Source organism: Astyanax mexicanus, chromosome 5 (genome assembly GCF_023375975.1).
Source record: "Astyanax mexicanus isolate ESR-SI-001 chromosome 5, AstMex3_surface, whole genome shotgun sequence".
Lineage (NCBI taxonomy): Eukaryota > Metazoa > Chordata > Actinopteri > Characiformes > Acestrorhamphidae > Astyanax > Astyanax mexicanus.
In genome coordinates this window covers 53612323-53628231 of record NC_064412.1, presented here as the reverse complement: position 1 = coordinate 53628231, position 15909 = coordinate 53612323, and the positions used below count along the sequence as shown (strand labels likewise).

The following is a 15909-nucleotide window of genomic DNA, read 5'->3' as shown; positions in this document are numbered from 1 at the left end:
GTTCTGCCAATTCAAACTCAATCTCTGATTCGCTGACCTCAGTGAGCAGCTACAGCAATAAACAGCAGTGTGTGAAATGTAAAACAATTGAATCTCTTTATCTCAGGGTGTGTCAACAGCTCTGCTGAGATCTCAGATTTGAGCAGTGCTTGGATAATACGACCAAAAACATGTAAAAATTCGGTACCACTTTAAAATAAGACTACCTTTATAAAGGGTTTATAAATGGTTTACAATTCGTTTATTAATGGTTACTAATTAGGTTGTAAATGCCTTAAAAATCATTAATAATCAGTTATAACACATACATAGAAAGGGCAACAATATAGATTGTGTGTTCACTATTTGGCAAACAAAAGGTCATTGTTGCCCTTTCAACGCATGTGTAAACCGTTTATAAACCCTTTATAAAGGTAGTCCTATTTTAAAGTGGTACCAAAAATTCTTCTATTACTCAGCTTATGTTATTACTGAAGCCAATAACTGAACGCTAATATAATTTAGCAATTAGGAGTTAAATACTAAGGTGCTTTAGGTTACCTAAAGCTGAAACCCCTACAATATATGAACAAAAGTATTGGGACACAATACTTTAATTACCTCTTAATTGAATTGAATTTCTTTAGTCACATTATCACAGGTGTATAAAATCAAACACATGCTCCTGAAGTTTGCCCTTACGAACATCAGAGAAAGAATGCACAATGAACTCCACTTTTGGTCAGAAACAACACAAACACCCTGGGTAAAATGTTTTTATTGTTTAATTCTGTTTTTCTGTTGCTAAGAGGAATCTAAATATTTAGTATAAAAATACAAACTAACAATAAGCACAAAGTATGAACATTAGGTGAGCAATATAACTATCCAGTTAAAATTTTAGTTTCAGCTTATATTTAAAGGGAGTAAATATTTTGTGATAGCTTTCACATTTTACATGAAATATTTTATTCAATTTCCATTATTTTTTTTTTAATCTGTTTTTGATTTTTTTTTTCTTTTGAGAAAAGCCAAATTACATTGACCTTGATTCCACTTGTACAAGCAATAAATGTTTTTTATGATTTTATATAGATTTTCAGAGATTTTTTAGAATATGGGCCATTTTATATACAACTTCTACTGATATTTATTTGTTTCAGTGTTTTATAAAAAAATTAAATAAAAACATTAAGATTACAAATGTAGAAAGGGTCCAAGTAATTGAAAAGGGTACAATTTTGCCAAATCAATAGATTTTAATTATACAGTATTATTGTATTATTGTATTAATAATAATAACGCTGTGAACGCGTCTATTTGAAGGTTAAGAGGTGTCTATTATTGTGAAATGAGTCAAATGCGATCCTATGTACTATTTTATCCAACTACGTTTGAGAAAAACAATGTTTTAAACTTCTCAAACCGGTTAATTGTGATCTCTCAGTGTAAACACGGTGTTCGGATTCCCCCCGAATCCCTCAGAGTGGTTTAATCCAGCAGCAGCAGCAGCAGCAGCAGAGGCTCCGCTGTGGGTCTGGTCTCGCTCGTGCAGCGCTGCAGCAGCACTCTGGGGCTCGTGTGCAGGTAATCTGCGCTTTATATTAATCTTCTTTAAAGTTTTGCATGCTTTAGCTGGTTTAAATATTTTGTTTTTGTGGGTTAAAACACTTTATTGACTTTAATACTCAGTCATAACCAGGTGGAGTGTTTTCAGTAACACTATATAAGGTTGCTTTACTTTTGTGAATGTTTAGGTTTACGTAAATTTTTACTTTCCAACACTATTAGCTACATGTTTATTTAATGCTAGCTTTTTTTCTGCATTTAGAGCGTGCACGGTGTTTCTCTTCATCAATAGCAACATATGCATGCATAACAGTTACATACATTGGTACAACTGTGAGTTTTCTCAATTGTAATGATGCACAACGTTTCATTTCTGACAATGAGCACAGGGGTCTCAGCTGATGCTAATTGCTCTTGTTTATCATGCAGTAGGGTGTTTGGTGGCTGTTTAGGATGGAGTGCCATGCATGCACCAGGGTTGTGCAGTGCTGCTGCTTCTTCTTAAGGCACGTTAGTGTTTTACTGCCTCTGAATTTGCTGCTATATTCATTATTAAGGGATTCAGTGCTACCACTGTTGTAGTGTTTTAGTGGGAATGACCTGATGTGCAGAACAGAGAGACTGTAGAAGAAAGATTAGGATATACTGTACAGACTTTGTACAAACAGTGGGAAGTGTTCCCTCTGACCGACAGGGGGCAGTATTAAGAGGCGTATTACACAGTAATATGCAGGTGCGTCTAAAACAATGAAGAGCAATAAAGGTATTATCTTATCTCAGTTTGCTTATTAGTTTGGCTCTTCTTTAATTGCATTAAACAGCAACTCGGTAATTAGACCCAAAAAGTAAGTTTTTCTTTTCTCTGTTTTAGAGAGATTTAAAAATTTGTATTTCAATATATTTCTTAATTTCATTTGATAAAATATACCCAGCTGGCATTTAAACATTGAATCAGTGACATTATGGTTGAATCAAAAATTGAATCAGTGTCCTACGTTCAGCCTTTAATAAACCATAGCTCACATTCAGGATGCTCAAAATTGTATGGAAAATGAAAAGAAAAAAAATTATGCCATGATGAAAAATAAGCAATTATTATTTTTATTCTCTCTCTCTCTAAATATTCATCTATGAGATGTAGAAACTGTACAATACATACATACATACAAAAAGCTTTCATTACTACAAGTAGCTAAAACTAGGAAATCCTATGGTTAACAAAGTGTTAACATTAAACGTACATCACTGTAGTAAAGCTGAGTATAGAGAATGTTACCCACCACTACCACACAACACTTAAACAAATAGAATATGAACTTTTCCCCCAGGTATGGTGAAGAATTGGTGTCAAATTAAAAATCAGTTACTGCAAATGGAATGAAACCACTTTTTTTATCCCTCCATCCAACCGTTTTTTTATTGTATGGTGATGAAATGTTGAATACAATATTGCAACATTAAACTGTAACGTACTTAGTAATGTACTTAAAACTCTTTGGCTACAAACAGTAAAAAAGTTGTACCCTGATTAATATCACCATATTTTTTTTTTTTTTGCTATAACAATATAAACAATGTTTGTTGAAAAAACAGTTTGCTGTTTAAAAAGACTCTTAAAATACTTTTACAGACTAAAAATACTTTTAACAGAGAATGTTGCAGGGGCTGCAACTTACCGTAATGCTCAAGATGGAAACTGAAGCAGCTTTTGGACAGAACTGCCCTCATGTGCATCTGCAGTGAATTGGTGTATTGGAGAGGGTCTAAAGTATCTTCAACCTGCCTAACTGAAAGCGAATATATGTATTATTAATAAGGTAATCAGTTATGAGCCATATAACTCTGAGAGAAAGTTATTCCTCAAACAACTGCTCTGTCGGCCTCTAGTTTCTGACACATTTAATTACCGCATGTACACACACCGTGGTTCTATTGGTCTCCTGTGTGAGTGTGTGTAAGCGGTGCAGTTTTAATATGTTTTCCCCTCTTATCTCAGGTGTCTTTGCAGGTCCCACCTCAGTCATTCTGTCTGTAGGCCCCTTTTAACTTTTGTGCCAACAGAAATTACCATGCAAATCAGTCTCAGTAATATTTATAGGGGAACATCTCATGGTCAGACTCGTCTAATTGATTTACCGTTGGCATAATATCGCACAGAGGGCAAAATGCACCTCATGGGGTAATGAATATTCATACGGCAATCGCATATTGTCTGCTCTGTTTCGGTTTCGTCCCTGAATTCTTGCTGGCGCTGCTGTTCATATGGTAATCAGGAGTTACAGGCCTCACTGCTGATGAATGTGTGACGGCGCTGCTTCACTAACTTTTGGAGTGTCATAATGTTGGCATGGAGTGGTCACACTTCGGGAATACCACACTTTGTGCTGAAAGACCCCGTAGCCGCAAACAGACACAAATACAAATTGTGCTGAAACAATGGCTTAAGAAATTCTCAGACAGAGAATAAATGAACTTTTCTGATTGGACCTATTGGACACAGAATATCTGCTGTATACATAGTTTAATCCTCATCATCATCATCATCCCACACATTCCCTGTGGCTATAGAAAGCCCTCCTCTCTGTTGATCCTTTTTTTAAGCTCTATTTTGCGTTTTGGGATAGTATAAATCTTTAAATCTGAGTTTTAATCTTATTTTTGTGCACCCCACCACACCGCAGTCTTTTAGTATACAGCTCAGGAAAGAATTAAGAGACCACTTCAGACCAATCAGAATCTCTGATTTTGCAATTTATAGGTAAAAGTTTGAGTAAAATGAACATTGTTGTTTTATTCTATAAACATTCTATATTACAACACTTTCTCCCATTAAATTCCAAATAAAAATATTGTCATTTAGAGCATTTATTTGCAGAAAAATGAGAAATGGCTGAAATAACAAAAAAGATACAGAGCCTTTAGATCTCAAATAATGCAAAGAAAACAAGTTCATATTCATTAACTTCAGACATTCAGAGTTCAGAAATCAATATTTGGTGGAATAACCCTGTTTTTTAATCACAGTTTTCATGCATCTTGGCATCATGTTCTCCACCAGTCTTACCCACTGCTTTTGAATAACCATATGCCTTTACTCCTGGGGCAAAAATTCAAGCAGTTCAGTTTGGTTTGCTGGCTTGTGATCATCCGTTTTCCTCTTGATTATATTCCAGGGGTTTTCAATTTGTTAAAATCAAAGAAACTCTACTATACTTTTTCTCTCTTGTCTCTTATTTTTTTCCAGAGCTGTATTTGTAATGTTAGTGTTAGAGTAAAAACAGGTGAGAAGTTCACAACACATTCAAGTCAACGGCAAACGTGCTCTGTCGCTATAGAAAAAAGTTCTACCAGGTTATTCACTAAAATATCTCCTGACCTCAGTGCTCATGCAGCCTGGCCGTTACCTAGATTTTTAAGGCTTATTAAACATTTAAAGGATTTTAAAAGTCTGTTACTGGAGAATGAATGAAAACAGTGAATGTTTTATGTGGTGAGTCTTGGTCACCTAATAGCTCAGGTAGACCACCTTAGAGTAGACATATACACTATATGGGCCAAGGTATTGGGACAAAGTATTGGGATAAAGTATTGGTCAGTGATCAACCTTACTCACAAGATAACACCTCATGACTCATACAGGTGTGGGCATTTCCAGTGCTGTGACCTGAGGTAACACTTCAATGTCAATTTACATACTAGTACCCCATGTCATATCAGTGTAACTGTCATGTATCTCTGTACTAGTGAAAGTTACATTAAATAGTAAATATATTGTAAGTCATCATTGGCGTGTATAGCCCTATAAAGTGTGTTTGTTAGAGCAGTGTGTAAGCCTTCTCTGTACTGTAGCATGCAGAAACACTGCACTGCCGGGACTGACAGATTTGCTGCACTGTTTTAGTGCTGCGCTTCATTTGAGTGCTGCTGCTGCTGAGTCAGTGAGATTGTGAATGACAGGAGGTCTGGTAGAGTTTAGTTAAAGGCCTTTATTCTCTTAGCTTTTAGTTTTACAATGAGATCAGTGTCTAAAGCTTTGTGTAACAAAACACTCATAAATCATTTCTCTCTGACTTTAGATTCTCTAACAGGCACCGGACCAAGACTGTGCCCAACATCATCTTTATCATCATAATCATCATCATCATCTCCGTACATGCAGACTAGGGGTGGGCGATATTGCCCTAAAATATATCACGATATTTCATGGTATTATCGTGATAACGATAAAAAAAAAATACATACCTCCAACTGAGATATTAAAAAAATACAAGAACTTGTAACAGAACTCCAAATATCTCCATATATTCAGGATTAAAGTAAAATAAATGATACTGGACAGATATAATCTGTCTCTAGTAGATATTTAATAGGAAATGAGAACAGTGTGAATTTTTCTTTTGCTTAAAACAGCAAAAAAAGTAGAACCCTAATGAGATGATTAGGGGTGGGCGATATGGCACGATATTTCAGGGTATAATATCGTTCACGATATTCAAAAATGTTGGCAATATTATCGCGTACGATGCGATATGGCACACTCCTAATACAGACCAGAACTGGTTCTAGGCAGGGGGTGAGGGGGGCATTGCCCCCCCCCACCCCAAATTTAGTCTTTGTCCCTCCAAGCATAATGTAAGCAAAGACTATTTTTTAAATTATCTTTGAAAAAAAATCTCTGAACCAATCACAAAAACCCATTTTTTATGTACAGTGTGAAGATATTTCTCTGCTTAACTTGCTTAGTAGCAGCTAATCTCTCCTAACTCTGACTTAACTTAATTTTATGAATGTTTCATTCAATAAATATACACTGTAGAAAACCCTATAACCCTTATAATGCGTCATTTTCTGTTGAAGACACATGCAACATTTTTATTTCTTTACTTCATACATCAATTTTACCCATTATCATCAGTTCTGGCTTTAAAAATATGACTATAAACATGCCCACTCATACAGACCCAGAATGCTTAAGTAAAACCTTACTAAAACAATTTAAGAAAAAAAAAAGTAAAAGTCACCACTCTGGACAGCCCTGAGATTTTAATCAACAGTCTATCGGCACATCCCTCTTGGACTTCCGTCAGGATTTATAATTACCTTCTTGACTGCCAATCCCTGAGTGAACATCTGGAATTTGTAATTCTGCATCACACACACTTTGGTACCACTTCAAAATGCTATCTTGTGAATGAGTCGTGAGTTTTGAACACTGACCAGTGTGCTCATGGTAAGGAAACGTGAATTATCAGAGCTGTAGTGAGGCCTGATGGATATCTTGATGGAATTGTTGTGCTTTCATTGAATATTCCTCGGTCAACAGTGTCAGGCGTGTACCAGGAATACACCATGCACCATAGATATGGACAGCACATGCAGTGGGTGGTAATGATAGTAACCAGTGGTTTCTAGATAGAATATTCTATTTAAAAAAAACATATGACTATCAGAAATCCAATCCAGAGTCCAATTCTTAGATAGTGGGTGGGAAGTGACAGTTTCTAAAAAATGGGGAAAAATGTGGACAATCTAAAAAAAAAGCATCACAATGCCAATCCAACTGCTGTCTTTATCAAGTAGCCCTACTGGGCAATGAGATTTTCATTTATTTGATAGGAAGACAAAACCATCCCAACCTGAATAATTACCTCCTCAGTTAGACAGTAAATAAAAGGGAGTAATGAAGCCATTTAGGAAAAAAAAGTAAAAGTCACCAATCTGGACAGCCCTGAGATTTTAATCAATAGTCTATCAGCACATCCCCTCGGACTTCTCCCAGGATTTATAATTACCTTCTTGACTGCCAATCCCTGAAAGAACATCTGGAATTTCTAATCCTGCTTCACACACACTTTGTTACCGTTTTAAAGGGCTAATTAAATTTAATAGTTTAAATATGTCAGGTGTAATAGTGACTAATGGAAAAGACAAAGTAAGATCAGTATCCAAATAGATCTGATGTTTAAGAGTATAATTTAATGTTGGGTCACTATTTGGCAAACAATAGATTACTATTGCCCTTACTATTTATATGTTTTAACTGCTTATTAATGTTTTAAGGCATTTTTCATCTAATTTATAACAGTACATTATATCAATAACTTCATTATGAACTATTTATAAACCCTACTTATAAAGGGTCAACCATCCTGAAATACTTCCACACAGTCAGAATGTCCTCCAGATCTTTACTGACATTTCTTTATTTTAATCACTGGTGTGCAAGTTGTTGCTAGCAGTGGTTTTAGAGGATTTGAGTTGATTACAGACTTCTCTAAACTCTAAACTTAACCCCATATATAATGCATTGTCAGATCACTTTTAATGATATTGTATAACATATATAAAATAAAGCATTCAGGATCATTTATCAGACTTACGTATCAGTTTGCATAGTTTACTGTCTTCACAAAAAACTGTCTGTTTTTCTGCTTAAAGACTGCTGTAAAAAGCCATCCAGGGCTAGGATAGTACTGTATGTTGCACAGTAATTTAATATAGTATTTATTGTTACCTGCCTAGTTATTTATACTGCTGTATCTCTCAGCATTTCTTTAGTTCCTCTGAATTTGCATTCAGAAAGGCATATTTCGATTTATAGACATGATTTGGATCTGTCTTTTAATCTGATTTGGTTAAGTGACATTTAAAGCCATTGTAAAAGCACTCAAACTCTGTAATATTAAGCCGTGAGATCCTCCTCAAGAACGTCAAGTTCATCTCAAAGTTTGAGTGGGTTTGCCTTGTTGCTCAGTCTGAACAGATCAGAATGTTCCTTTTAAATATTAATCAGTTGAGTTGAGTGGGTGTTTTTGCATCAGCCCTTGTCTGTGTGATCAGAAAAGATGATTAAATCTAGCTCGGCTTGTTATTGTGACATTTACTGTCAGATTTTCAAAGTATTATTATTTTTGTGATGTTTTCTCTGTACTGGTTTAGTTATAAATCATTAACAGCTCATATAAATGAGGCGAAAGCAAAGTTAGGAATAGACCCTGGTTATCATTTTTGTTTAAGAGTAAAAAAATATAAATTACCAGAATGTGATTTGTATTTTTTAACCAGACCTACTGTGTATTATGTTGTTATACCATGACATGGCAAAAGTCATGGGATCGCAGTATGTAAACTGTATCACAAAGCATTATCTCTTGTGAGTGAGGCTGGACACTGGCCAGTGTGCTCATGGCAAGGTGTCATGAATTATTGGACTTGGAGTGAGGCCTGATAGTGGGTGCAGATGGATGGGACGGACATTTAACATTCCTCGGACCACAGTGTTGCTTATGTGTTGGTATTACATCATAGAAGGCATTACCTTCCACAGTGGAGAGTGCAGTGGGTTTTAACGATTGCGACCGGCGGCATCTGTCTAGAATTGTCCGTATAAACAGACAAAGTGACCGACAGAATTCACATCCATTTTCTTTTTGTCACATGATATGTTGATATGTCACTTTATTTAGATGTGTGTGGTGTAAAAAACAAATGAACACCACTTTTATTGGGCTCTTTAAATATTTTTAATCTATTTATTTTTTAATCATTTAAAATACTTAACATGTCTGTTACTGAAAGGAACAGTAATTCCTAACACACAAAAAAATGCAGTAAAGTTGAAATTAATAAACTCTCTCCAATAGGGGTGGGTGATATGGCCCTAAAATATTATCATGATTTGTTTTGCGATAATGATATTGTTGGCAATATGACAAAAAAAATAATAATTTTAAGAATATAGTACTGCAATAAAATAAATGTAAGTATAATAAGTAAAGGTTTCAGTAAAATGTATGAACTTTTGTGAACTTTTTGAGAACAACGACAACTTATAAAAACAATATTTTATTTATAATAATATTAATGTAACAAAAAATAATGTAACACAAAAATCTCCCACAATGCTGAAAGCTGAAGTGCAGAATATTAAGTGCATGCATGTAAAAACTGCAGAAAATACCCTTAAAAAATGTACAATAAATAGCAAAACAAATGCAAAATAGATTGCTTTTAAGAAAAGAACAAAAAATGTTTTCCCAATATGGATTTTTAAATCACAATATTACTGTGTCATGATACGATATGTCACACCCCTGCTCTTCAAGAGCTTTTTTATATTATGTATAACATCACTGTACACCAGTTTATAAAGACATAAAGATCTAGGTGCTCTGCCCACAAATCCAACCAATTAAACCCAACTTTGGACACTAGTGCTCTATCCCGCTATATCCCTTTAGTGCCTGTGGTCAGGAAGTGGACAGAAAGAGGAAAGAAGGAGAGAGTTATAGAGACAGAATGATATATGGAGGTAAACAGGATGAAGCCGCTTCCTTACCTGCACTCAGAAGCTAATTCATGCTGTGTCAGATTAGATTTGGGGAAAGCAGCATGAAGGGAAGTTTAGGAGAAACCAGACTATTTTTCATTTACAGTTTATCTGATGAGGGTATCTTTTATTTTAGGTACACATTTGCTGATGCTGATACATTACTGAAACATTTATATACTGTGTGCATAAAAAAAGGGTAAAATAGGATATATTTCATTTCAAATCCATAAACATTAGTAATGTAGATTCCCCCCCCCCCCCTTTACTGCTCTAATAGCAGCAGCAAATTGAAGCTATGCAGCTATTGAGACGGATTTTCAGACCAATTAATAGAAGTTTAGGCAGACTATTGTCACCTGTTAAACAATAGAAGAAGAAAAAGTATCAGTGTTGTGTCCAAATCTGACTTCTCTTCACATGCGCATGTGTTAAGCAGCAGTATGGATACAACAGATTTCACTGGTGTTTCCTGTATCTACTGTAACTGTAGATTAACCTTCATTTATAAACATAAATAAAAGAAACCTGCATGCAATAGAGAGGCAGATTTGTCAAGGAATGTCCTTGTCCTTGAGAATCAAACTTACGGAGCCCGGGAGGGGCCGTGGATAAAAAAAACAATTAAATCGAGTGAACGATGTAGCAGTTCGTGCTCACGTTTTCTTTAATTCGAGTGAACGATTTGCAATTCGTGCTCACGATTTCTTTAATTGGTGCTCACGATTTCTGTAATTCGTGCGCACGATTTCTGTAATTCGAGTGAACGATTTCTGTAATTCCTGCTCACGTTTTTATGCAATAAGACAATAAGCTGGGAGGGAAAGGAGCATTTTCTCTCTTGATCTGTTACAGGGGTGCAGTGATGATAATCAGTTATCTACCTTTATAACCTGCTGATATTAATGCACTAGTGTTACAGTTAGATGTACAGTACAGTGAGCAGATTTTGCCTGGTGGTGGAATCTCTACAGCGCGTGGGGGAGAGCCGTCCGCGGCACGGGTTCCCTGGCCGCGAGCGCAGGTCTTCACGGAGCTTATTTACCAACAATATAGACAAATATAGTCAATTCCAGTCATGATTAAAGGAAACAAACATTACTAATGCAGGATAACTGTGTGTTATTAAAACCAGATCAAAACAAAGTTATAATGCAATGTGGAACTGTTTATAATTTCTTATTTTCAACAATAGTATAACGTAAAGAAGTATAATTATATAAATATACAGCTATAAGACTTAGGTCCAAATGTACACTGTAAAAGTTAATAAAGATAATACAAAATTAATGCAAGGTGTGACAGTTGTCTATGAATGGCTCATATAAGAGCTGCTTTAAATATGTAACACTATATAAAATCAAAATAGCTGGTCTAAAATACTATTAATACAATGTATTAAGATATTTAGTAAATAGGCATTTCATATAATAATTTGGATCAATTTGATAATTTATTCCAATATGTTTCCTAAAATAATTAAGTTTCTATATCTGATGAAATGTCCTGAATATCTGCTTATTCTCAAATCACAGTGTCCTGCCCAGAAACATGCCACAAGCTTCAAATAAAAAATATAATAATTATAAACTTCTTAAATGTATATTTTCTGAATTATGTGTTTATTTATTATACAAATTATTAAAATATAGATTAAATCTATCATAAAAGTAATAATGATGTAACCAGATTTAAGAAGGTGTGCATTTCCTTGGAGGCTGGCTGAATGTTATTTAGAAATTAATAAACACATTTGCACATTGCATTATAACTTTGTTTTGATCTGGTTTTAATAACACACAGTTGTCCTGCATCAGTAAAATGTTTGTTTCCTTTATTCATGACTGGAATTGACTGTATTTGTCTACATTGTTGGTAAATAAGCTCCGTGAAGACCTGCGCGCGCGGCAGGTGTCTGGCGGCGGGGGAACCGATGCCGCGGACGGCTCTCCCCCACGCGCTGTAGAGATTCCACCACCAGGCAAAATCTGCTAACTGTACTGTACATCTAACTGTAACACTAGTGCATTAATAACAGCAGGTTATAAAGGTAGATAACTGATTATCATTACTGCACCCCTGTAACAGATCAAGAGAGAAAATGCTCCTTTCCCTCCGAGCTTCTTGTCTTATTGCGCATAAAAACGTGAGCACGAATTACAGAAATCGTTCACTCGAATTAAAATAAAACGTGAGCACGAATAGCAAAACGTGAGCACGATTTAGAGAAAACGTGAGCACGAATAGCAAATCGTGAGCACGATTTAAAGAAAACGTGAGCACGAATAGCAAAACGTGAGCACGATTTAAAGAAAACGTGAGCACGAATAGCAAATCGTGAGCACGATTTAATTATTTTTTTTATCCACGGCCCCTCCGGGGCTCCGTACAAACTTGACAACTGAACTGACAACATAATTAGGGCTGTAAGGATTAGTCGATACTGTCGACAATGACGATTATTTAAATTTGTCGACTACAAAGTTAATTGTCGATTAACAGTACCACATTCTCAATTTAATTCAATTCAATCTTTATCAATCTGTGTCTCCAAAAGTGCGCAAACACAACAGATTATATATTTATCCACTAAATAATCAGTGTTTTCAATGTTTAAACAACATCTGATCATTTAAGTGCCTTTTAAATCTTATGTTTAGCTGTTTCTATCATTTTTTATAGATGGAGGACATGGCAGAAATAATCGCTGACTTATCGACTAATCGTAAAAATAATCGTCATATTAGTCGACTACCAAAATAATCATTAGTTGCAGCCCTGAACGTAATGCAAACCAATCATTGATAAGAATAAGGAAACACAACCCATGAAGGTGATAATGACAGGATGTATTAAAGTTCTTTAGTCCACTTACTAAACTGCACCAAATGTATTCAGTGTAACAAGCACTTGAACCTTGTTCCAGACTCTGGTTCAGACTTTCAGGTGTAAAAACAGCCTTAATGTTAAAATCCTTAACGTAATGCTTGCTCTGCTATTTAAGAATGGTCTTTCGGGAAACCCAGCCCTGGTCAGTAATGGCTTACATGGCAGACCCTCCCCAGGTAAAACTAACCCAGCTGCAAAAGGGTTTAAGTGTGTGTTGTTTAAGCAGGGGCCGACCACACATTCCCTCCCTAGGGGTGACCACTGCAAGCTAAATGTTATTAAAGCAAATATTTCTGCATGTGCAGGACAGAGCAGTGCTGTGCCAGGCACAAGCGGGGTATTGAAGCCTCGCTGCTCCAGGGAAAACCCTTTCAGTGTTAACGGGGGTCACCTGAAGCCTGCAGTGTTCTGCCATGAATAAACAAGCGGCTGTTTTGGCCTTTTATTTTCCACCAGCCAAATAAGCACTTCCTTTCTGCTTCAGGCCATTTGTGTCTGTTTATTCCAGCGTGTGTGTGTGTGTTTGTTTATGTGTGTGTGTGTGTGTGATTGTGTGTAGTTCGGTTTGTAATCCTGTTTCTCTCCTGAAAGGCCCTATTATTAAATTAACACACCCTCTTTAACACTCACAGTGGACACACTGCCACAAAGCTTAATGTGGTCTAATTAACTTTATCTCCGAGATCAAGAGTAAAGGCTTTAAAGGGCTTTTTATGTCCAGATTTTTTTTTATATTTTTTTAAGTTGTCCCCAGTCCTTGATGTATGTTATGTGTTTATGGTTTTATGTATGAAAAGGTCTTAATATTTATACTGACATGTTAAAAGTCATGGGATAGCTGTATGTATCATAGTTTTTGCACTGTAAGGCTCACTGTATTGTAAGACGCACTATCAATGAACGTCTTGTTTTCTGGTCTATTTTCATACACAAGGTACACTGGATTATAAAGTGCACTTTAGAAGACACTATAAGAAACTTTTAATTCAGCAGGTCTTGCCGCTGGGTGGTGGTGGTGGGTAGCTAACTATTTTAAGTAAAGCTAAGCTAAGTAAACAAAACTGTAATAAAAAAATATATTTTTTAAGTCACGAGTGCTGGATGTTAATCTACACAGATTTCTCTCTTGAAAACGTTTTATTTGGGTGTGTAAAGTGCTTCCCTTTATTTACAGTAAGCTGTAGGATTCCCAAATTTCTCCACCACTAAGGCTGGAGCATTAGCATTAGCGGCTTACAGTTAGTGGGCAATGCTAATGCTGCTCAAGCAGTGCTAGCCGGGGTTAGGAGCAGGCTACAGGCCGATAATACTCACCTCTAAACAGCGAAGGAGCTAGTGCGCTTAGCAGGTAATGCTAATGCTGATCCAGAAGTGCTAGCTAGGGTTAGGAGCAGGCTACAGGTCGATAATACTCACCTCTGTACAGGGAAATAGCGGTTAGTGGCTAATGCTAATTAGCCACTGCTCGTTAAGGCTCCTTACAAGGCTCCTTACAACCTGACTGGTAAAATTCATACCGAATTATAAGGTGCACTGGCGATTTTTGGAAAAATAAAATAATTTAAGTGTGCCTTAAATAGTGCAAAAAATACGGTATATTGTTATGTTAATGAGCTAAACTTTTAGACAGCACTTAGTGTTTTTTGGGTGACAAAGTTGGATGAAAAATCTGAGAATCAGAGCCACAGACTCTAATAAAACTATCCGAAACACTGTTAATGTGAAATATAGCAGCAATGCCACAGAAAATGTATGCTAGCTCAAAGCCTGTTTTACTCTCATAAATCTTTATTAAATCACTCTAAACCAGTCGGCTGATTAATGGCCACATTACATGTTTTTTCAATGAGGACAGATTCGCTCTAAGCCAGAATCTGAGTAAATTTATTAGAAAGATAAAAATGAGGGTCCTGGATTGGCCACTAATTCATATTGCAGAGATCACCTAAGCCAGGCTTTTAAGCATCAGAGAGCGAGAGTAACTCTGTATTAAATAGGTTTTTAGAGTTTTTTTGTGGCAAATGAGACAAATCACATTTACCCAGTTTACCCCTTAGTCCTAATTTAGGACAGTTTATCAGGCACTGTTTAGTGTCCTGAAAGTTGTTTCCTAAGTTTTATACTGGAGTCACAAGGCTTATGCAGCAAGTAATGACTCATAGACTGTATGGTAACACCTAAATACATACACAATTTGCCTGTTTATCCATTTGAGACTGGATTGAGACCAATTGTAGGTCTTGTGAATCACACCAAGTGTGGAAATGTACTAGAGTCTGAATTAACCAGAACAAAAGGTGCAGGTAAACTGATTAACTGATTTATTTAGTTTATTTTTCTTTTATTTGACTTTTCTAACAATTCAAACTTCTAAACTGATGCACATCTGATTGTCTCAGTGCACATTTATGACAAATGTCAAGTTGATTTAAGTTAAAATTCAAAAGTTGCATAAATCTGATTTGGCAATTTCCATTACTATATTTAGATATGTTTTAGATTTCACTACTGCATCTGAAAAAATGGCTTAAACCAGAACAGAAAATTCAGTGTGGTTTTGCCATTCTTACTGCTACATGATTTGACCCATTTTTCTCTGCTGTGTGAACGTAGAACATATATTTTGCTGGTTTGTATGCCTACGAGACTCTAAGGCTACGTTCATACAGCAGGTAAAAGTGGCCCAAATCAGATTTTCTGGCCAAATCTGATATTTAGTTTAGGCTGTTTTAGGCAATTTTTTAATGTGATCCATATCTGACATCCATCTGAGAGGTTTTGCTTAGTAAGTGGCATGCATGTGCAACAGAGCAATGCTTCACGTTAAGTTTCACTTTAATCCCAGTCAGAATCTCAAGAGCTGAGCTTAGAAGAGTTAGTTCAGACCGCAGCTGATCTTATCATTAGAATTAGTTCCAACTCGCTGAAAAGGACATGTTATTCTGCTACGGTCAGGTTTTTTTTTTTTGATGAAGCAGCCATGAACTTTAGCCGTGTTTGACCAATTCATTAGGAACCCCATGTGGTCGTGACACAGGTCTTTTAATATTATCTGAAGAAACACATTAGTCAAAGTATTTATGAGGCTTTTTCACAACTTAAGTCCTCAAATCCTTGCTGGTGTCAATTTTCCCATCTAGTCA

General features: G+C 35.9%; 1 protein-coding gene across 1 annotated transcript in view; it reads left to right on the top strand.

The window, feature by feature from the left end:
* Positions 1-1491: 1491 nt before the first annotated feature.
* The window catches only part of sema5bb (sema domain, seven thrombospondin repeats (type 1 and type 1-like), transmembrane domain (TM) and short cytoplasmic domain, (semaphorin) 5Bb), a 74206-nt gene continuing 59788 nt past the window's right edge, over positions 1492-15909 (top strand). The window contains exon 1 of the mRNA XM_022675399.2: positions 1492-1566. The gene's annotated coding sequence lies outside the window, so the exon portion shown is untranslated. The remainder of the gene's footprint in view (positions 1567-15909) is intronic.